Source organism: Nerophis lumbriciformis, linkage group LG11, assembly GCF_033978685.3.
Source record: "Nerophis lumbriciformis linkage group LG11, RoL_Nlum_v2.1, whole genome shotgun sequence".
Lineage (NCBI taxonomy): Eukaryota > Metazoa > Chordata > Actinopteri > Syngnathiformes > Syngnathidae > Nerophis > Nerophis lumbriciformis.
In genome coordinates this window covers 44054038-44077558 of record NC_084558.2, presented here as the reverse complement: position 1 = coordinate 44077558, position 23521 = coordinate 44054038, and the positions used below count along the sequence as shown (strand labels likewise).

Sequence of the window (23521 nt, the reverse complement as noted above, 5' to 3'; positions counted from 1 at the left end):
TAAATCGGTGTGTTGGAAAACACGGACCGGAGTTTTTTTTTAAACTGGATCTGGATCGGTATTTTCCCATGCTTTGCCGATACGCAATTTTTGGCAAATATCGGCAGCCGATCCGATCCAAATATCGGATCGGGACATCCCTAAGAAGTAACCTGACTAGCTTGTTCTAGGATGTTTGGAGTCTTGATTTGAGGGTTTTGGAGGTGCTGGGGTACCAGGAAAAAGGGTTGAATGAGAGTTCCCGCTCGAATCTTCATGGTGCTTTTGTTGACCAGAGAGGAGATTCTATATAGAAATCTCGTTCGTTGGTTGACCTTTTTGATTACCTTGGTTGCCATTTTATCACAGGAAAGATTAGCCTCTAGAATGGAACCTAGGTGGTGACCTCATCTTTCCTGGTGATAACAATGTCACCCACTTTAATAGGGAAGTCACTGACTTTCTTGAGGTTGATTTGGGACCCAAATAGGATGGATTCCGTTTGACCTAAGTGTATGGATAGATTATTGTCAGCAAGTCGGGTGCAAATTCTACAGAGTTCAATCTAGTTAATAGTGTGAGAGTCCAGTCCATAGTGGGGCCAGCAGGGGATCATCTTGAGTGGAGACAGGTCAGCAGCGCAGATATGTCATCAAATGATGCACAGATGAGTCCCGGGTCCCGACTTTGAACAGCTAGCGCGTCATCTGTTGTCACCTGATAACCTCTTCACGCTTGAGAGGGGGGCAGAGCAGAAAAGAGACGGCAGATCAACTGGTCTAAAAGGGCAGTCTATTTAAAGGCTAGTGTATACAAATGAGTTTTAAGATGGGACTTAAATGCTTCTACTGAGGTAGCATCTCTAACTGTTACCGGGAAGGCATTCCAGAGTACTGGAGCCCGAATAGAAAACGCTCTATAGCCCGCAGACTTTTTTTGGACTTTAGGAATCACTAATACAGGTAAAAGCCAGTAAATTAGAATATTTTGAAAAACTTGATTTATTTCAGTAATTGCATTCAAAAGGTGTAACTTGTACATTATATTTATTCATTGCACACAGACTGATGCATTCAAATGTTTATTTCATTTAATTTTGATGATTTGAAGTGGCAACAAATGAAAATCCAAAATTCCGTGTGTCACAAAATTAGAATATTGTGTAAGGCTAATACAAAAAAGGGATTTTTAGAATTGTTGGCCAACTGAAAAGTATGAAAATGAAAAATATGAGCATGTACAATACTCAATACTTGGTTGGAGCTCCTTTTGCCTCAATTACTGCGTTAATGCGGCGTGGCATGGAGTCGATGAGTTTCTGGCACTGCTCAGGTGTTATGAGAGCCCAGGTTGCTCTGATAGTGGCCTTCAACTCTTCTGCGTTTTTGGGTCTGGCATTCTGCATCTTCCTTTTCACAATACCCCACAGATTTTCTATGGGGCTAAGGTCAGGGGAGTTGGCGGGCCAATTTAGAACAGAAATACCATGGTCCGTAAACCAGGCACGGGTAGATTTTGCGCTGTGTGCAGGCGCCAAGTCCTGTTGGAACTTGAAATCTCCATCTCCATAGAGCAGGTCAGCAGCAGGAAGCATGAAGTGCTCTAAAACTTGCTGGTAGACGGCTGCGTTGACCCTGGATCTCAGGAAACAGAGTGGACCGACACCAGCAGATGACATGGCACCCCAAACCATCACCCAACCATGCAAATTTTGCATTTCCTTTGGAAATCGAGGTCCCAGAGTCTGGAGGAAGACAGGAGAGGCACAGGATCCACGTTGCCTGAAGTCTAGTGTAAAGTTTCCACCATCAGTGATGGTTTGGGGTGCCATGTCATCTGCTGGTGTCGGTCCACTCTGTTTCCTGAGATCCAGGGTCAACGCAGCCGTCTACCAGCAAGTTTTAGAGCACTTCATGCTTCCTGCTGCTGACCTGCTCTATGGAGATGGAGATTTCAAGTTCCAACAGGACTTGGCGCCTGCACACAGCGCAAAATCTACCCGTGCCTGGTTTACGGACCATGGTATTTCTGTTCTAAATTGGCCCGCCAACTCCCCTGACCTTAGCCCCATAGAAAATCTGTGGGGTATTGTGAAAAGGAAGATGCAGAATGCCAGACCCAAAAACGCAGAAGAGTTGAAGGCCACTATCAGAGCAACCTGGGCTCTCATAACACCTGAGCAGTGCCAGAAACTCATCGACTCCATGCCACGCCGCATTAACGCAGTAATTGAGGCAAAAGGAGCTCCAACCAAGTATTGAGTATTGTACATGCTCATATTTTTCATTTTCATACTTTTCAGTTGGCCAACATTTCTAAAAATCCCTTTTTTGTATTAGCCTTAAGTAATATTCTAATTTTGTGACACACGGAATTTTGGATTTTCATTTGTTGCCACTTCAAATCATCAAAATTAAATGAAATAAACATTTGAATGCATCAGTCTGTGTGCAATGAATAAATATAATGTACAAGTTACACCTTTTGAATGCAATTACTGAAATAAATCAAGTTTTTAAAAATATTCTAATTTACTGGCTTTTACCTGTAAGTCTGAGTTCTTTGAACGCAGATTTCTTGCCGGGACATATGGTACAATACAATCGGCAAGACAGGATGGAGCTAGACCGTGTAGTATTTTATACGTAAGTAATAAAACCTTAAAATCTCATCTTTTTTTTTTTTTTTTTTTTCTTTCTTTTTCTTTTTTTTTTTTGTGTCCTGTCCAGCTTCTCAGGCAAATCATATAGTTGATGTAGATGCCCATGTCGGCTGTTCAGATTTACTTTACAAAAGAGAAGTGTAGGATACTTCTCTTGTTGCCTTATTTGTATTTGACTTTATTAAATGTATTTATATTATCATTTAGTGCAGCCGGGCCGGAGCAGGAGGGGATAGAAAGAGAAAAAAAAAAGAAGACAGAGGGGGAAATTGTGGGGACAAGAGGGGGATTAGACAGAGAGACAAAAACAACAACAGCAAACAACAACAACAACAACAACAATAGAGCAACATCAGCAAATATGATGATAAAAGTAATAGCAATCGCATCTTAAGTGCACAGGAAGCCAATGCAGGTGAGCCAGTATAGGTATATATATATATATATATATATATATATATATATATATATAGGTATATATTAGGGGCGTACCTCGGTTTAGAGGTCACGGTTCGGTTCATTTTCGGTACTGTAAGAAAACAACAAAATATAAATGTTTTGGTTATTTACAGGTATGTACCAAATTTGTAAACAATGGCTTTATCCTTTTAACATTGGGAACACTATAATAATTCTGCCCACGTTAATCCACATGAAACTGCCTCAAATTGTTGCTCAGATTAAAATAAAATTACCAAACGTTTCTTCTACATATAAAAAGTGCAACATTAAACAGTTTCAAGTCAACTCGTTATGCTTAATTTATTACAGCATTTGGGAAGTCTGTAGTTGATTTTTATTATGTAAATGTTATATTTTTATCAACATGTGATAGCAGGGACCCTGCCATTCAAAACTAGGCTGCTCCATTACTAATGATTAATGTAACTATAGCTGAAAAAATAGTACAATAGCAATAGGAGAGACTATTCATCCCTGAACACCATGGAGTTCAGGGATGTCTCTGATATCAACTATCAGACAGAAACTCTTCATTTAACATAATGTCCTTTTTTCGCTGCTTCAACACAGCTTGATATGTTCGTGTGGAAACTTGTTCGGTACACCTCCGAACAGAACCGAACCGCAACCCCCGTACCGAAACGGTTCAATACAAATACACGTACCGTTACAGCCCTAGTATATATTTATATAGGTATACACAGTATAGGTGTAATATGATCAAACTTTCTTGTTCTTGTCAAAAGTCTTGCAGCTGCATTTTGTACCAACTGTAATCTTTTAAAGGGGAACATTATCACAATTTCAGAATGGTTAAAACCATTAAAAATCAGTTCCCAGTGGCTTATTATATTTTTCGAAGTTTTTTTCAAAATTTTACCCATCACGCAATATCCCTAAAAAAAGCTTCAAAGAGCCTGATTTTAACCATCGTTATATATACGTCCATTTTCCTGTGACGTCACACAGTGAAGCCAACACAAACAAACATGGCTGAAAGAACAGCAAGCTATAGCGACATTAGCTCGGATTCAGACTCGGAGTTCAGCGGCTTAAGCGATTCAACAGATTACGAATGTATTGAAACGGATGGTTGTAGTGTGGAGGCAGGTAGCGAAAACGAAATTGAAGAAGAAACTGAAGCTATTGAGCCATATCGGTTTGAACCGTATGCAAGCGAAACCGACGAAAACGACACGACAGCCAGCGACACGGGAGAAAGCGAGGACGAATTCGGTGATCGCCTTCTAACCAACGATTGGTATGTGTTTGTTAGGCATTAAAGGAAACTAACAACTATAAACTAGGTTTACAGCATATGAAATACATTTGGCGACAACATGCACTTTGAGAGTGCAGACAGCCCAATTTTCATCAATTAATATATTCTGTAGACATACCCTCATCTGCGCTCTTTTCCTGAAAGCTGATCTGTCCAGTTTTGGAGTTGATATCAGCAGGCCAGGGAAGCTAGGGTCGATAGGGGGTTTAGCTCGCTCGTCTGCGGGAACAAACTGCCGCCATTGCTTGCTGTGCTACCGAGGTCCTTTGTCCCTGAATTGCTCACACACTCCGGCAGATTCAATGGGGGTCTGGCGGCAGATTTCTTTGACTTTATCGTTGGAAATGCATCTGCTTTGAATGTCGCAGGATATCCACACATTCTTGCCATCTCTGTCGTAGCATAGCTTTCGTCGGTAAAGTGTGCGGAACAAACGTCCAATTTCTTGCCACTTTCGCATCTTTGGGCCACTGGTGCAACTTGAATCCGTCCCTGTTCGTGTTGTTACACCCTCCGACAACACACCTACGAGGCATGATGTCTCCAAGGTACGGAAAACAGTCGAAAAAACGGAAAATAACAGAGCTGATTTGACTCTGTGTTTGAGAAAATGGTGGATTGCTTCCCGATGTGACGCCACGTTGTGACGTCATCGCTCCGAGAGCGAATATTAGAAAGGCGTTTAATTCGCCAAAATTCACCCATTTAGAGTTCGGAAATCGGTTAAAAAAATATATGGTCTTTTTTCTGCAACATCAAGGTATATATTGACGCTTACATAGGTCTGGTGATAATGTTCCCCTTTAATGTCAGACATAGGGAGTAGAAGCGCGACACCCGTAAATTGTCGATTATAATTTGATAAAACGCCATAGCGAGATAGTGGGAAAACATCTGCACCAGAGCCGTGACATTATAAATGTCACTCCGACTGTTTATTTGGCGTCTGATTTTGAGTTCCACTCGGAGCGAAGCGGAATAATTCCCAGTGTCGTTTACAAGCGTCTCACAAACAGATAATTGAGTCATCGCTCACAGGTGGATGCCTCCTCCCGCAGGAAGCATCCCAAATGTTTCAACAGCCTAATTAAAAAATTGAGTTGTGGCCAAGATAAAAAAAAAAAAAAAACGACTACCAGACATGGGCAACCATTTCGCGATCCAGCATTAAGTTGATCACGTGACCACGCTCCGCTCGCCTACCCTGGCAGGAGCGTGAAGTCTCCGATGTGCACAGATGGCGCCTCGGACCGGCAGCGACATACGTAAACAAAAAAGCCGCGGCCAACGAGGCTCGACCCCTGGCAAAGGTCCGTGCGGCACGACCTTCCGGGGCCGTTTAGTGCGCTGCAGTGCATGCTTTGATTATGGTCAGTTGCACACCAGAGGACGCGGAACGTTGGCATAAATACTTAAATCACCATAAACTCACAGTCACTCTGCCAAAAGCTTAGTCACTGACGCATAACCTTACACAGGAAAGAATCAAAACAAGTCTGATCAAATGCCCTGCCTTGGTTATATTGACAAATATCCTCCTGTAGGTAAAATATTATTGTGTGCAGACGAGGGCTGCAACGAACAACTAATTTGATCATCGATTAATCTGTCGATTATTACTTCGATTAATTGATTATTAATCGGATAAAAGAGACAAACTACATTTCTATCCTTTCCGGTATTTTATTGGAAAAAAAACAGCATACTGGAACCATACTTATTTTGATTATTGTTTTTCAGCTGTTTGTAAATGTTGCAGTTTATAAATAAAGGTTTATAAAAAAAAAAAAAAAAAGTAGCCTCTGTGCATGCGCATAGCATAGATCCAACGAATTGATGACTAAATTAATCGCCGACTATTTTATAATCGATTTAATCGATTAGTTGTTGCAGCCCTAGTGCAGACAAGTCTACCAAATAACAGTACTCGTAGTAAAGCTAATATGACCTATTTTTGTACTTTTCTACTTGTACAGTAGGGTTGTGCGATATAGACCCTATAAATCAGTGTTTCTTAAAAGGGGAACATTATCACCAGACCTATGTAAGCGTCAATATATACCTTGATTTTGCAGAAAAAAATACCTTTTTTTTTTTTAACCGATTTCCGAACTCTAAATGGGTGAATTTTGGCGAATTAAACGCCTTTCTATTATTCGCTCTCGGAGCGATGACGTCACGTGACGTTTCTCAAACACATTACAAACACCGAGTCAAATCAGCTCTCTTATTTTCCGTTTTTTCGACTGTTTTCCGTACCTTGGAGACATCATGCCTCGTCGGTGTGTTGTCGGAGGGTGTAACAACACGAACAGGGACGGATTCAAGTTGCACCAGTGGCCCAAAGATGCGAAAGTGGCAAGAAATTGGACGTTTGTTCCGCACACTTTACCGACGAAAGCTATGCTACGACAGAGATGGCAAGAATGTGTGGATATCCTGCGACACTCAAAGCAGATGCATTTCCAACTGGACTGGACGGATCAGCTTTCAGGAAAAGAGCGCGGATGAGGGTATGTCTACAGAATATATTAATTGATGAAAACTGGGCTGTCTGCACTCTCAAAGTGCATGTTGTTGCCAAATGTATTTCATATGCTGTAAACCTAGTTCATAGTTGTTAGTTTCCTTTAATGCCAAACAAACACATACCAATCGTTGGTTAGAAGGCGATCGCCGAATTCGTCCTCGCTTTCTCCCGTGTCGCTGGCTGTCGTGTCATTTGCGTCGGTTTCGCTTGCATACGGTTCAAACCGATATGGCTCAATAGCTTCAGTTTCTTCTTCAATTTAGTTTTCGCTACCTGCCTCCACACTACAACCATCCGTTTCAATACACGCGTAATCTGTTGAATCGCTTAAGCCGCTGAAATCCGAGTCTGAATCCGAGCTAATGTCGCTATAAACTTGATGTTCTATCCGCCATGTTTGTTTGTATCGGCATCACTATGTGACGTCACAGGAAAATGGACGGGTGTATATAACGATGGTTAAAATCAGGCACTTTGAAGCTTTTTTTTAGGGATATTGCGTGATGGGCAAAATTTTGAAAAAAACTTCGAAAAATAAAATAAGCCACTGGGAACTGATTTTTAATGGTTTTAACCCTTCTGAAATTGTGATAATGTTCCCCTTTTACCATAGGGTGGGCCAAGAGCGCCCCCTAGAGGGCCGCCAAAAAATTTGCAGACACTATTGTCCATAGGGCCGCAGTGGTTCTTAGTTGTAATACACTTTCCCACTACTTGTGTCAGTAATGACAATATCAAACAAAGTCCAAAGCTAACGTCATAGAGAAGAGTTTTCAGCGCAAAAAAATATGACAAAAAGGGTGAAGCTGTATTTTCATTTGCACATTAATTTTATTGACAGTTGACAGTTACTGACATTTCTTATTATTTATTACTAATTTAGTTAGATTTTTATTTTATTTTAGCACATTGTATGTAAATTAACTTTGCATCAGTTTTTATGAGGCCATTCAAACATTTTTTTAAAGTTAGCACTTTAATGTTAGCATGCTAACATTAGCATATTGAATATTAATAAATACTGTGTTTTTGCCCTGCTTAAGAAAAGTTCCGTTTTTGCTGCAGCCCAGAGTTTTATTTATTTAATTCATTTAAGAACAGAAATGACTTTCATTGTCAATAATTCTCTCCAAATGCACTATATTGCCAAAAGTATTTGGCCACCCATCCAAATGATCAGAATTATGGTGTGGGGTTGTTTTTCAGGAGCTGGGCTTGGCCCCTTAGTTCTAGTGAAAGGAACTTTGAATGCTCCAGGATACCAAAACATTTTGGAACGGGCCCCGTCCTCTTCCAACATGACGAGGTCCATAAAGACATGGATGACAGAGTCTGGTGTGGAAGAACTTGACTGGCCTGCACAGAGTCCTGACCTGAACCCGATAGAACACCTCTGGGATGAATTAGAACGGAGACTGAGAGCCGACCAACATCAGAGTGTGACCTCACCAATGCGCTTTTGGAAGAATGGTGGAAAATTCCTATAAACGCACTCCGCAACCTTGTGGACAGCCTTCCCAGAAGAGTTGAAGCTGTAATAGCTGCAAAAGGTGGACCGACATCATATTGAACCCTATGGGTTAGGAATGGGATACATTGAAAAATGTACACAAATACACACTATATTGCCAAAAGTATTTGGCCACCCATCCAAATGATCAGAATCGGGTGTCCTAATCACTTGGCCCGGTCACAGGTGTGTAAAATCAAGCACTTAGGCATGGAGACTGTTTCTACAAACATTTGTGAAAGAATGGGCCGCTCTGTGATTTCCAGCGTGGAACTGTCATAGGATGCCACCTGTGCAACAAATCCAGTCGTGAATTTTCCTCGCCCCTAAATAGTCCAAAGTCAACTGTCGGCTTTATTATAAGAAAATGGAAGAGTTTGGGAACAACAGCAACTCAGCCACGAAGTGGTAGGCCACGTAAACTGACAGAGAGGTGTCAGTGGATGCTGAAGCGCATAGTGCAAAGACTTTCTGCACAGTCAGTTGCTACAGAGCTCCAAACTTCATGTGACCTTCAAATTAGCCCACGTACAGCACGTAGAGAGTTTCATGGAATTGGTTTCCATGGCCGAGCAGCTGCATCTAAGCCATACATCACCAAGTCCAACGCAAAGCGACGGATGCAGTGGTGTAAAGCACGTCGCCACTGGACTCTAGAGCAGTGGAGACACGTTCTGTGGAGTGATGAATCACGCTTTTCCATCTGGCAATCTGATGGACGAGTCTGGGTTTGGAGGTTGCCAGGAGAACGCTACATTTCGGACTGCATTGTGCCGAGTGTGAAGTTTGGTGGAGGAGGAATTATGGTGCGCGGTTGTTTTTCAGGAGATGGGCTTGGCCCCTTTATTTCACTGAAAGGAACTTTGAATTCTCAAGGCTACCAAAACATTTTGGACAATTCCATGCTCCCAACCTTGTGGGGACAGTTTGGAGCATGACTTCCAACATGACTGTGCACCAGTGCACAAAGCAAGGTCCATAAAGACATGGATGACAAAGTCTGGTGTGGATGAACTTGACTGGCTTGCACAGAGTCCTGACCTAAACTCGATAGAACACCTTTGGGATGAATTAGAACGAAGACTGAGAGCCAGGCCTTCTCGACCAACATCAGTGTGTGACCTCACCAATGCGCCTATGGAAGAATGGTCGAAAATTCCTATAAACACACTCCGCAACCTTGTGGACAGCCTTCCCAGAAGAGTTTAAGCTGTAATAGCTGCAAAAGGTGGACCCACATCATAGTGAACCCTATGGGTTAGGAATGGGATGGCACTTCAAGTTCATATGTGAGTCAAGGCAGGTGGCCAAATACTTTTGGCAATATAGTGTATGTTTTCATATCTGACAGGGCTTAAGAAGAAGACGAAGAAGAACAAATATAAACCAACAATTTACGACGTATTGGAGTTTAGTTTGAATAAATGCGTAGTTTAGTAACTTTATGAGGACAAAGGTGTGGACAGTTCGTCAACAGCTTCATTAATTAATTAGGGTTAATTTAATGCACTACCCACCTTGAAGGGACATTGCCAAAGTATCGTGTTTCTGTGTGCAGACTTTCAGAAGAGATCCAGGGGTTGTATCGAGATTTGCATGTTTTTAGTCTTGACATCATTTTAATTTCTTGTTTCGTGACTTGCTACAGGTGTCGCTTCACGTCCCACTTGCGTACTGCCGATTATCAAGTCCGTGAAAAAAAACACTCAACTCTCGAGTCAACAGGTATGTCTTATTATCTCTTTCTTCATTCTGAATTTAAGTGTTTAGTATACTGGATTATTGTCATAATTTACACCTTAATTGGGCACTAATGTGGTGTCTGCACCTCAACACAACAGTGTGATCACAAGCAATGCCGTGAAAGGAAAAAGTAGCGAGCAGAATGCAATGTAGTGACTGAACTGTGCGCCAAACGCGGTGTCGTACAGTACTCGTACATGATTGTGTGCACATCGTTAGAGAAATGCTAATGAGCGTTTCGCAGCGGAGCAGGTGCTTGAATTGCTGACAAGCAGTGTAAATGTGTGCACAGAGAGCCACGAAGGCAACATTGGAATTTTTATTTAATTATTAATTTTTTTTGCTTCGACATTTTATGGCGCATAATTAAAATGAACCGTCTCCACTGCGGTTTTGTGCCTCCCGGACCGTTTGAAAAAAATAAAACAATTTTATTGATTTATTATTGACTGGTACTTCAATCCGCAATGTGCCTGTAATAATTATAGGCCACACGTTACAGCAAGCTGCCATGTAAATGTGAATGTGTATGTCAGGTTCAAGCACTGATGACATCTATTAAACAGACAAAGAAGCAAGGAATTAAACAGAGACATAATTAAATTTGGCTCAATTGAGGAGAAACGTCTAGGCTGTACTATATGGCGTCACATTAGTGCCAAAAATCCGAGCGCATAAAAACTGTTATCGCGCGCTGATTCTCCACTTCGTGCGCGACACCATTTTGCGCGTGCGTGGTGCCTTTTTGCGCGCGCGCGGTGCCTTTCTGCGCGCGCGCGCGACGCCTTTCTGCGCGCTCTCTGTGTACTCCTGGCATCTCTCCTCGCGCTGTCATGTTTCTTTTTGGCACTTTGGGGGCGGGTATGCTTAGACGGCCCCTTCTTTCTGATTGGTCAGGCGAAAAATGCTGAAAAATGCTCAGAGCCAATCAGAAGTATAGCAGGGCGGGTCATCAGTCAATATGTATCAAGATTTACGGAGGAAGAAGTGGATAAAAAAATGTTGCGCGCTGATGAAGGTTATTTCATACCACATAAACATAATACAGGGTAATACAAAATGTGACCCAAATAAATAATAAGACAACAAACACCATAATCACATCTTTCAGCCAGAACTGGTCCACCAGCAATAACATTATTTTAAATTTTCACTTCTTCTTGAACATTTGTTTTCTAATTTATGGAATTTCTTTTGATTCAGCCATAAAATTTATGAAATAATCTTTGAATTTTGTTTTTAAAATGTTAAAAATAGCTTTTAATAATGTATTCTGAAACAGTTTAAAATAATCAGATAACTGACTAACACTGACCCTACACAACTATGTTGCACAATTAAGTCTTTTTTTTTATTAAAGCGAAAGAGGTAATTTCAACAGGTACAGCATCCTATGTCATATCTACATGTAATAAGATTTGTAACAAGGCAAAGTGTTTGTAAATTGGTCGAAAATCGAGCAAGTTATGGTAATTTAATTAGTACATGTACCATTGACATCAATGTAATGATTGAGGCTAGATGTCCGAGGTAAGATGGCTACAACGTTGCTACACTGGAGAATGATTGGTCATATGAAAAATGCTCACAGCCAATCAGAAAGAAGGGGCCGTCTAAGCATACCCGCCCCCAAAGTGCCAAAAAGAAACATGACAGCGCGAGGAGAGATGCCAGGAGTACACAGAGAGCGCGCAGAAAGGCACCGCGCGCGCACAGAAAGGCACCGCGCGCGCGGAAAAAGGCACCACGCGCGCGCAAAATGGCGTCGCGCGCGCGCACGAAGTGGAGAATCAACGCGCGATAACAGTTTTTATGCGCTCGGATTTTTGGCACTAATGTGACGCCATAGTACTCTTGTACAGTCTCACACCACGCTCTGACGAAAGATTGTACGCCTCTTTTATTTGGACTTTCCCCTGTTTACATGGCAACAGCTGTTTCTAAAGGAAGGAGGGTCGTAAACAGCCGCTGCCTTTGGTCACAAAACAGTTCAAAGAAAAGGTGCCTGTAGGGGAGTCAGGTCCTGCTTCCTCTCCGCTTTGAAGATCTCGGGTCAAGACAAAATCTTCCTGTGTATTACAATACATCAAAGAAACCGACGCCCTCATGTCGCTCCTCATCCTACACAGTAGAGTTTTACAAGTCTTTTGATTGGCAAGATCAAAGACAGCTTTTGTCTGCTCGCCGGGAACTCATTGAAACACAAAGTTTTGTGATAACTTAGATACAATTATTCTGACAATGTCTATTATATTAATATATTTTAATATCTATATATACAGTCTTGATCAAAAGTTTGCATACACTTGTAAAGTTAAGTTAAAGTACCAATGAACATATTGTCATGGCTGTCTTGAGTTTCCAATAATTTCTACAACTCTTATTTTTTTGTGATAGAGTGATTGGAGCACATACTTGTTGGTCACAAAAAACATTCATGAAGTTTGGTTCTTTTATGAATTTATTATGGGTCTACTGAAAATGTGAGCAAATCTGCTGGGTCAAAAGTATACATACAGCAATGTTAATATTTGGTTACATGTCCCTTGGCAAGTTTCACTGCAATAAGGCACTTTTGGTAGCCATCCACAAGCTTCTGGCAAGCTTCTGGTTGAATTTTTGACCGCTCCTTTTGACAAAATTGGTGCAGTTCAGCTAAGTTTGTTGGTTTTCTGAGACGGACTTGTTTCTTCAGCATTGTCTGCACAGACTTTGGGAAGGCCATTCTAAAACCTTAATTCTAGCCTGATTTAGCCATTCCTTTACGACTTTTGACGTGTGTTTGGGGTCATTGTCCTGTTGGAACACCCAACTGCCCCCAAGACCCAACCTCCGGGCTGATTATTTTAGGTTGTCCTGAAGAATTTGGAGGTTATCCTCCTTTTTCCATTGTCCCATTTGTCAGGTTCAAATATTGATGACATCTATTAAACAAGACAAGAAGCAAGGAATTAAACAGAGACAGAATTAAATTTGGCTCCATTGAGGAGAGACGTCTGGACTGTAGTCCTTGCACAGTCTCACCACGCTCTGACGAAAGATTGTACGCCTCCTCTTTTGTTTGGACTTTCCCTGATTACATGGCAACAGCTGTTTCTAAGGGACGGGGGTCGTAAACAGCCATCGCCTTTGTCACAAACAGTTCAAAGAAAAGGTTGTAAAACAGTTCAAAGAAGAGGTCCCTGGAGGGGAGTCAGGTCCTGCTCCTCTTTGCTTTGTTGACAATATCTTTCTGTTGATTACAATACATCAAAGAAACAGAACACCTTCATGTTGCTTCCAATCCTACAAAGTGGAGTTTTACAAGCCTTCTTCTTGGTAGGATTAAAGACAGCTTTTGTCTTCTTGCCGGGAACTCTTGGCAACACAAAGTTTTGTGATAACTTAGATACAATTATTCTAACACCATTTAAAGCACCAGTTCCATTGGCAGCAAAACAGGCCCAGAGCATAATACTACCACCACCATGCTTGACGGTAGGAATTGGTGTTCCTGGGATTAAAGGCCTCGCCTTTTCTCCTCCAAACATATTGCTGGGTATTGTGGCCAAACAGCTCAATTGTTGTTTCATCTGACATCACATGGACAAAGATAAGACCTTCTGGAGGAAAGTTTTGTGGTCAGATGAAACAAAAATTTAGTGAGCGGGGGTTGAGGATCAAAGGAAGCAGTCCAAAATCCGGAGGGAAGTCGAGGCGCACAGCTCGATCACTGGATACGGATGCAACACTGCGGGGGACACAGAGAACATAAGACACGCGCAGAGGGAAAGCACAGAGAGAAGATACGAGGAGATGCTTACTACATGGAGTGAACTATGTTCCGGCACTGGATCTTCGGGTCCGCTGGTCTTTATCCCGTCTGTCCTCATCTGATCCGGGTGCGCTGGCCACGATGCGGGAAGAGCGAGCAGTGGCGTGTTCCGGGGCGCTCTGAGCGGAGCTGCTGGCGGCGCTTGCTGCAGATGGCATGAGGTGTTCCGCATGCGCCGTGACATATAGTCATGGTTTCTGTGGTTCATCCGTTATACAGTGCTCAATACCGTGGTAGAGCGGAATATACATTAGGTCAGGAAAAAACACAGAGGCTATTATATCCCTACAAGCCTGTTTCGCATGTTTTCACATGCGAAAAAAATCCCCTGAAGAGCAGGAAAACCTGCGAAACAGGCTTGTAGGGATGAAATAGCCTCTGTGTTTTGAATGTCCCATAACAAGAAGATAGAGAAAAAGACGAAGCTTATCGACTACGGAGTCGGCACAGATTACAAAGGCGGATGCGCACAATTATTCAGGACTTATGGAGATCCGAAATACAGATCAGCAAGTACCAGAAGGTAAAAAAAGTTGCTTTTGCATAATATTGCGAAACAAAACGGCAGATAATGTCTTACCTTATACACACACCATAATAATACTCGTATGTTTAATGCGCCGACGATCCATCAAGCGGTGCGGCTTCATAGCTTACCAAAGTCGTACTAAAAACGTGATAGATTTTTGAGCGCCGTGTGTAATGTTCTACATTTTCAATGGAACATATAAAATGTTGGTGTTGTTTACTTGAGTCATATTGTAGTCTACATATATCTTTTATGTTTGACTGCCATCTACTGGTCACACTTATCAAAAATATCAATATAGCTTTGAGGTCGGTAAACAAAACCAGAATTATTCCGTACATTATGAGGTTATAAGGCGCACTGTTGAGTTTCGAGAAAAAAAAAAGATTTTAAGTGTGCCTTATAGTCCAGAAAATACGGTGTGTGTGTGTGTATATTCGGTCTCCCCTAGAGGGGGGGGGGGGTTCCCACATATGCGGTCCTCTCCAAGGTTTCTCATAGTCATTCACATCGACGTCCCACTGGGGTGAGTTTTTCCTTGCCCTTATGTGGGCTTTGTACCGAGGATGTCGTTGTGGTTTGTGCAGCCCTTTGAGACACTTGTGATTTTGGGCTATATAAATAAACATTGATTGATTGATTGATTGATTGATATATATATATATATATATATATATATATATATATATATATATATATATATATATATATATATATATATATATATATGTGTATTAAAAAAAATATATATATATATATATATATAAATATATAGATATATATATATTTATTTTTTTAAATGTATTTATTTATTTATTTATATATATATATTTATTTATTTTTCTCTAACCTATATTTATATAGGTTATATATATATTTATATATTTGTATATATATATATATATATTTTAAGAATAAAGGTTAAAAACATATATAATATATATTAAAATACACAGCTTTGTATCAGCTTTGTGTTATAGGTGACTAAGTCTATTATTATTAACTAGAACATTTCAGCCTTTTCTTATCACATTCCGATTTTTGTCTTCTTACATTTTTACTGTTATTTGTTTTTTTCTACAACAATATACTCAGTGCCAACAAAACTCTGTCTGCGGGCTGCAACCGGCCCCCGAGCTGCACTTTGGACACCCCTGATGTATATGAACATGTTCTCTGAAGATTGCCTTCATTTATCCAGGAAAATCCCATTGAGATGAAGAATCTCCTGTGACAAACATTCAGTATCTTGCCCAAGGACAAGGATGGCAAAAGCTGGATTGGTACCTGGATCCCTCCAGTTCTGGGAACATTTCGGAGGAACCTCCGAGCCAAGCTGGCCTAATGGTACTTTCTCAACCCTGAAGGAAATTCTAACAAACAAGCATCATTGTCAGGATTTCATTGCTAGTCGTGCTGCATTTCCAGACTGCAGGCTGGGAGGAAATATTCCTCTCTGAGCTTTCGAGGTTTGACCTCAAAGCAATCAATTGGAAAGTCAACAAAAAAAGAAAAACAAGCTCTCGATAAATCTGTCGCCTCGCATCAGAGGTGCATTTAGGTCGAGATGCTGAAAAGTATGCAGACAACAAACTTAACTATTTTTTCTGGCTTTTTGACTTTCTTCTACTTTTCATACACAGTTACTTTTAGAGGTTACAAAGCTGGCCGCACAGTGGACTAGTGCACTGCTGTCAAACTCTAAGCCCGGGGGCCAGATCTGGCCCGCCACGTCATTTAGGTGGCCCACCATGTCATTCAATGTGGTCTGCCACATCATTTAAGGTGGTCCGTCACCTCATTAATGTGGCCTGCCATGTCATTTGAGGTGGTCTGTCATGTCATTTAAGGTGGTCTGTCATGTCATTCAGTGTGTGTCATTTAATGTAGCCAGCCATATAATTTAAAGTGATTCGTCACATCATTAATTTGGCCTGCCATGTCATTTAAGGTGGTCCGTCACGTCATTAAAATGGCCCCTATGTCATTCAGTGTGTGTCATTTAATCTAGCCAGCCATATAATTTATAGTGGTTCGTCACCTCATTAATGTGGCCTGCCATATCATTTAATGTGGTCTGTCACGTCATTAAAATGGCCCGCTATGTCATTCAGTGTGTGTCATTTAATGTAGCCAGCCATATAATTTATAGTGGTTCGTCACCTCATTAAAGTGGCCTGCCATGTCATTTAAGGTGGTCTGTCACGTCATTAAAAATTCATTCAGTGTGGCCTGCTACATTATTAAAAGTGGCCGTCATGTCATTCAATGTGGTCCTTCATGTTGTTTAACGTGGGCCGTCATGTCATTCAATGTGGTCTGTCACCTCATTAAGTTGGCCCGCCATGTCATTCAATGTGGACCGTTATTTTGTTTAACGTGGGCCATCACGTCATTAAGGTGGCCCGTCGTGTCATTCAATGTGGTCTGTCACATCATTAAGGTGACCCGCCATGTCAATTATATTGGTCCGTTACGTCATTGTGGCCTGCCATATCATTTAATGTGATCCGTCACGTCATTAAAGTGGCCCGCCATATCATTTACAGTGGTTTTTCATGTCATTTAATTGGCCCGCCATATCATTTAATGTGGTTCGTCACGTCACTAAAGAGGCCCGCCATGTCATTTAGTGTGGTTTGTCACGTGAATAAAGTGGCCCGCCATATCATTTAGTGTGGTTTGTCACATCATTAAAGTGGCCCGCCATGCCATTTAGTGTGGTTCGTCACGTCATTAAAATTGCCCACCATGTCATTTAGTGGGGTTCATCACGTCATTTAAAGTGGCCCGCCATATGATTTAATGTGGTTCATCATATAATTTATTGTGGTTCGTCACGTCAGTAAAGTGGCCCGCCATGTCATTCAATGGCCCACCATATAATTTTGTGTGATCCGTCACGTCATTAAAATGGCCCGTCATGTCATTAAAGTGGCCCGCCATATCATTTATTGTGGTTTGTAATGTCAGTAAAGTGGCCCGCCATGTCATTTATTGTGGTTTGTAATGTCAGTAAAGTGGCCCGCCATGTTATTTAGTGTGGTTCGTCACGTCAGTAAAGTGGCCCGCCATGTCATTCAATGGCCCACCATATAATTTTGTGTGATCCGTCACGTCATTAAAGTGGCCCGCCATGTCATTTAGCGTGGTTCGTCATGTCATTAAAGTGGCCCGCCATGTCATTTATTGTGGTTTGTCATGTCAGTAAAGTGGCCCGCTATGTCATTTAGTGTGGTTCGTCACATCAGTAAAGTGGCCCGCCATATCATTTAATGTGGTTCGTCACGTCAGTAAAGTGGCCCGCCATGTCATTTAGTGTGGTTTGTCACGTCATTAAAGTGGCCCGCCATATCATTTAGTGTGGTTCGTCACATCAGTAAAGTGGTCCGCCATGTCATTTAGTGTGGTTCGTCACCTCATTAAAATGGCCCGCCATGTCATTTAGTGGTGCTCATCACGTCATTAAAAGTGGCCCGCCATATCATTTAGTGTGGTTCGTCACATCATTAAAATGGCCCGCCATGTCATTTAGTGTGCTTCGTCACCTCATTAAAATGGCCCGCCATGTCATTTAGTGGTGCTCATCACGTCATTAAAAGTGGCCCGCCATGTCATTTAGTGTGGTTCGTCACGTCATTAAAATGGCCCGCCATGTCATTTAGTGTGGTTCGTCACATCAGTAAAGTGGACCGCCATGTCATTTATTGTGGTTCGTCACGTCATTAAAGTGGCCTGCCATATCATTTAGTGTGGTTCGTCACCTCATTAAAATGGCCCACCATGTAATTTAGTGGTGCTCATCATGTAATTAAATGTAGCCCGCCATGTCATTTAGTGTGGTTCGTCACGTCATTAAAGTGGCCCGCCATGTCATTTAGTGTGGTTCGTCACATCAGTAAAGTGGTCTGCCATGTCATTTAGGGTGGTTTGTCACGTCATTAAAGTGGCCCGCCATATCATTTAGTGTGGTTCGTCACATCAGTAAAGTGGTCCGCCATGTCATTTAGTGTGGTTCGTCACCTCATTAAAATGGCCCGCCATGTCATTTAGTGGTGCTCATCACGTCATTAAAAGTGGCCCGCCATATCATTTAGTGTGGTTCGTCACATCATTAAAATGGCCCGCCATGTCATTTAGTGTGCTTCGTCACCTCATTAAAATGGCCCGCCATGTCATTTAGTGGTGCTCATCACGTCATTAAAAGTGGCCCGCCATGTCATTTAGTGTGGTTCGTCACGTCATTAAAATGGCCCGCCATGTCATTTAGTGTGGTTCGTCACATCAGTAAAGTGGACCGCCATGTCATTTATTGTGGTTCGTCACGTCATTAAAGTGGCCTGCCATATCATTTAGTGTGGTTCGTCACCTCATTAAAATGGCCCACCATGTAATTTAGTGGTGCTCATCATGTAATTAAATGTAGCCCGCCATGTCATTTAGTGTGGTTCGTCACGTCATTAAAGTGGCCCGCCATGTCATTTAGTGTGGTTCGTCACATCAGTAAAGTGGTCTGCCATGTCATTTAGGGTGGTTTGTCACGTCATTAAAGTGGCCCGTCATATCATTTAGTGTGGTTCGTCACGTCAGTAAAGTGGCCCACCATGTCATTTAGCGTGGTTCGTCACATCAGTCAAGTGGCCCGCCATGTCATTTAGTGTGGTTCGTCATGTCATTTAGTGTGGTTTGTCACCTCATTGAAGTGGCCCGTCATGTCATTTAGTGTGGTTCGTGACGTCATGTCATGGTTAGCATGTAGATCTCACAGTGAGGTCTGGATTCGAATCTGTGGACATTTCTATACTGGTATGTAGCACAGGTGTTAAACTCAAGGCCAAATTAGGCCCTGCCACATCATTTAAGGTGGCCTGTCATGTCATTTTATGTGGGCAGCCAAATAATTTTATTTTGGCTTGCCACAACATATGTGGCCTATGAAAGGCTGGCTAAAATGTATTATTACTCTCAATTTTGACGTACAAATACTTAAATATCTGCTTGTCTATAATTGTATCCATTGATCTGTAAGTAAAAAAATAAAATAATCGAAAACCGTTTCTTTTGCAAATTATGTTATGAGGCTATTATATGCTTAATTTGTATACTGTGCATTCACTGTTACAAACGGCCCTCAGAGGGCAGCCATAATTGCAATGTGGCCCTCAATAAAAGTAAGTTTGACACTCCTGTGGTATAGGCTCCAGTTTACCGGCGACCCTAATGAGGATAAACTGTGGTACGTGTACTACTAGTGGTACGCGGGCTCCATCTAGTGGTACGTAGAAGAATCACTCCATTAAAGTACAGTGTTTTATTTTCCTATATCCAAACACAGTGTTACTGGCCAAACTGGGTGTAATTTTCGGTGGTAACTAGTAGTCTAACACGTTATTTTTTATATTCAGTAACTCAGTTACCGTTACTACATGATGTGTTACTGCGTTATTTTACGTAATTTTTTATGTAGTATCGGCTATAAACTGAGAAGATCTGAGTGTGTTTTATTGCTGCGGTGTCGTCCATCTGATGTTCCTGTGTCACAAGGAAGAGGCGCGCTGCGTGTGGGTGTGTGTGAGGCGGGGGTGTGTGTCTGTGTTTACTAACAAGACATCATGGCAAACCCGAAGCCGAGTTTCTTAACATGGAGATATTCTCACTACTTTTCTTTTGTCGAACATTTTAGTTAAATGTAAGTTGTCTTGGATCAAAGATCCTATCTACTGCCCAAAGCAGCAATTCAAATCTGCTGAAACAGCTACAAAAGCAACATGCTTCGGCGAAGCTAGTAAAGAGAGGTACACAGCGGTATAGCTCGGTTGGTAGAGTGGCCGTGCCAGCAACTTGAGGGTTCCAATTTCGATCCCCGCTTCCACCATCCGAGTCACTGCCGTTGTGTCCTTGGGCAAGACACTTTACCCACCTGCTCCCAGTGCCACCCACACTGGTTTAAATGTAACTTAGATATTGAATATTGAATATAGTGAATATTTGAGTCACTAGAGAAAAGTGCTGTATAAATATAATTCACTTCACTTTACTTCACTACTGCCCAAAACAGCAATTCAAATCTGCTGAAACAGCTACAAAAGCAACATGCTTCGACGAAGCTAGTAAAGAGAGACACACAGCGGCAGATTGTATTATTCTCCAATAACAGTACTGAAATGAAGGCTAAAAGGGCATTAATGGGAGCCTTTAATTACAAAAAAAAGAAGTAACTAGTTACTTTTCACAGTAACACATTACTTTTTGGTGTAAGTAACTGAGTTAGTAACTGAGTTACTTTTGAAATAAAGTAACTAGTAACTGTAACAAGTTACTGGTTTTCAGTAACTAACCCAGCACTGATGATAAGTGTGACCAGTAGATGGCAGTCATACATAAGAGATAAGTGTAAACTGCAAGATGACGCCAGTAAACAACACCAAAACTTTAAATGTTCCATTGAGAATATAGAACGTTACACACGGCGCTCAAAAATCTGTCAAAATGTTTTTAGTGCGACTTCGGTAAGCTATGAAGCCGCACCACTTGATGGATTGTCGGCGCATTAAACATACGAGTATTATTATGGTGTGTGTATAAGGACCGCAAAATGGCACCTATTTGCAGACATATTACCTGGCGTTTTGTTTCACAATATTATACAAGACCAACTTTTCTTACCTTCTGGTACCTGCTGATGTATATTTGGGATCTGCATACGTCCTGAAAATGTGCGCAGGTCCGCCATTGTAGTTTGTGCCGACACCGTAGTCATAAGCTTCTTCTTTTTTTCTACCTTCTTATGTGGCATTCATCCCTCCGCTGTTGCCATTTCTAATATAAAGTACCGTAAAGTTCTTACTTATATCTGTCAGTAGACTAGCTATCAAAGCGCTAAAAACTGTAGTGGGTTTACATAATTCACCCATGGAACTTTAGTTATTAGACGGTTCCGGTCGGACGGTTTTTCACGAGACCGTTGATGTTGCACTAGTGAGCCACGGATGAGGAGATGCCGCTCCGTTATTGATTGAAGTAAAGTCTGAATGTCATTAAAAACAGTTGGCTCCATCTTTTGACACTTCTTCCACGCCCGTCCTTGCACGCTACACCGCTACAATAAAGACGACGGGGAGAAGACGCTGCCGAAGGTGAACCACATAGGTAAGACTGCCCACAAAACGGCGCATCCTGAAGAGATGCTCAGAAAGCTACTTGAAAATGGTCTGTAAAACATAGTCTTTGCCACATTTTGACCAAAGAACCAACAGTACATGTTACGTAGACCACAAGATAGTGTTTTAAATTTAGATAAAACATCATAATATGACCCCTTTAATGCGCCTTATAATCCGGTGTGCCTTTTGTATGAAAATAGACCTGAACAGACCCGCTCATCGGCAGTGGTCGGACAATGGTCCGGAAAATACGGTACTTGTTGAATAAAACCTCTGTCTTGTTTTTAATGGATACTTAGACCTACTAAGCTACTCTCTTTTAATGTCGGTCATGACGGTGGTACTTGGAGAGCCAAGTGTTTACTGAAGTGTTACTTGGTGAAAAAAGGTTTGCGAACCACTGTTTTCGAAAATGCATGGAGGTTTCGAAGCTACTCAGGATGGGCCTGTGACAGCTCAACGATAGCTGACATCATGTTGGCTACACATGAGCTCAATCAAGTTCCCCCCTGCTGGTTGCAGCCAAGTAATGCCTCCGTTGATGCGGTTGTTGCAACAACAAAAAAATGCAGTTCCCCTTTAAAAGCCGCCCCACCAAGGGTCAAAGCAAAATGTTCGCAATGACACTGTGACATCCATTTTTGTGCGTTAGGGTAGACTCGCTGCAACGCCACACAACCTCTTTGTTGCTTTGTAGCTTTCTATTACTGATAAGTGGTGTCGTCCTTGGGGGGGGAATTGTTGTTGTGCTCCCTCGAGCTGGTCCAAGCAAGGTGAAACCTCTCGCCGCGTCCGTCCTTTCACTCCCCAAACTGCTGCCGCCGCAGTGGCACTGCTCCGAGGTCAAAGTGTACACGAGCTAATTAGCCTACTGCACCTGTTTGCCTGACAAATAAACACGACGCAGTGACGGGTGGAACGAAACGCAACTGTCAGGGAGTGTTGGTCCTGACGCGCCGATCTCAGCGAAAACCAAATGCTAATGTATTCAGCTTCCTGACTGACAGCTCATTCAGTCACAAGCTTTGAGATCTTCCCACTGACAACGCTCACCGCCTCGTTTTCTTTTTTTTTCTCTCTTTTTTCAATTTCATCCCCCCGAATCATATCTCTACCGCGTTCCAGGGCGCAAAGCAGCTTGTGTTGGCCACGCACTCCCAGTGAAAATAGAAGCAATCATTTATTCATCGATTGAAACATCAGAGGGACTAAGAGGCGGCCGGGGGGGGAGAGTGAGGCCGTAGAGAATGGGTGAGATTGACAGCCGGGGAATGGAGGACGAAGCGGCGGGCGGGGAAGGCGAAATGGAGTGCGTATCAGGGGAAAACGTTGCATCAACCAAAAGGACAGCTTTTCAGGAAACAAAGGACATCATAGACGAGGTCCGATGCTGGTGAAGAAGACATATAAGGGGGATATTCCAAGAACGCTAACAATTAAACACTCTGGAACAAAAATTTAAAATTTCTAGAACTCTGCTCATTGACCCAAACTTCAACCCAGCTAGCCCCGTCTTCCAGGATACTTTGCCAAAGCCAATCAACGTGTCAAAAACACTTCAAATCACTCGGTAGGTTGTCTATAGATGTTCTCTTTCATCCAGGTCGTTGTATTCTAAGGGCATTCAGTCGATCGCAACTGGACTGTCGCATTCTGGTCGCATGGTTTGTGGCGGATGCGGAAGGACGGCAGGAAGCAGCGTGAAGGTGACTTACTTACTTACGCCTACTAACCCTGCTGGGGCATAGGCTGTCAACAAGTCGTCTCCAGGCATTTCTGTCTTGGGCCTAACCCTAACCCTCTCCAGTTGGTCATCGTCATGCTCTTCGTGTCTGCCTCCAGGTCTC

At 42.2% G+C, this 23521-nt stretch overlaps 1 long non-coding RNA gene across 1 annotated transcript in view; it reads left to right on the top strand.

Moving 5' to 3' along the window:
- The window catches only part of LOC133610337 (uncharacterized), a 68363-nt gene extending 52033 nt beyond the window's left edge, over nt 1-16330 (top strand). The window contains exons 2-3 of the long non-coding RNA XR_009815852.2: nt 10074-10150; nt 15713-16330. This is a non-coding gene — a long non-coding RNA (uncharacterized lncRNA). The remainder of the gene's footprint in view (nt 1-10073; nt 10151-15712) is intronic.
- The last annotated feature ends 7191 nt before the right edge of the window (nt 16331-23521 follow it).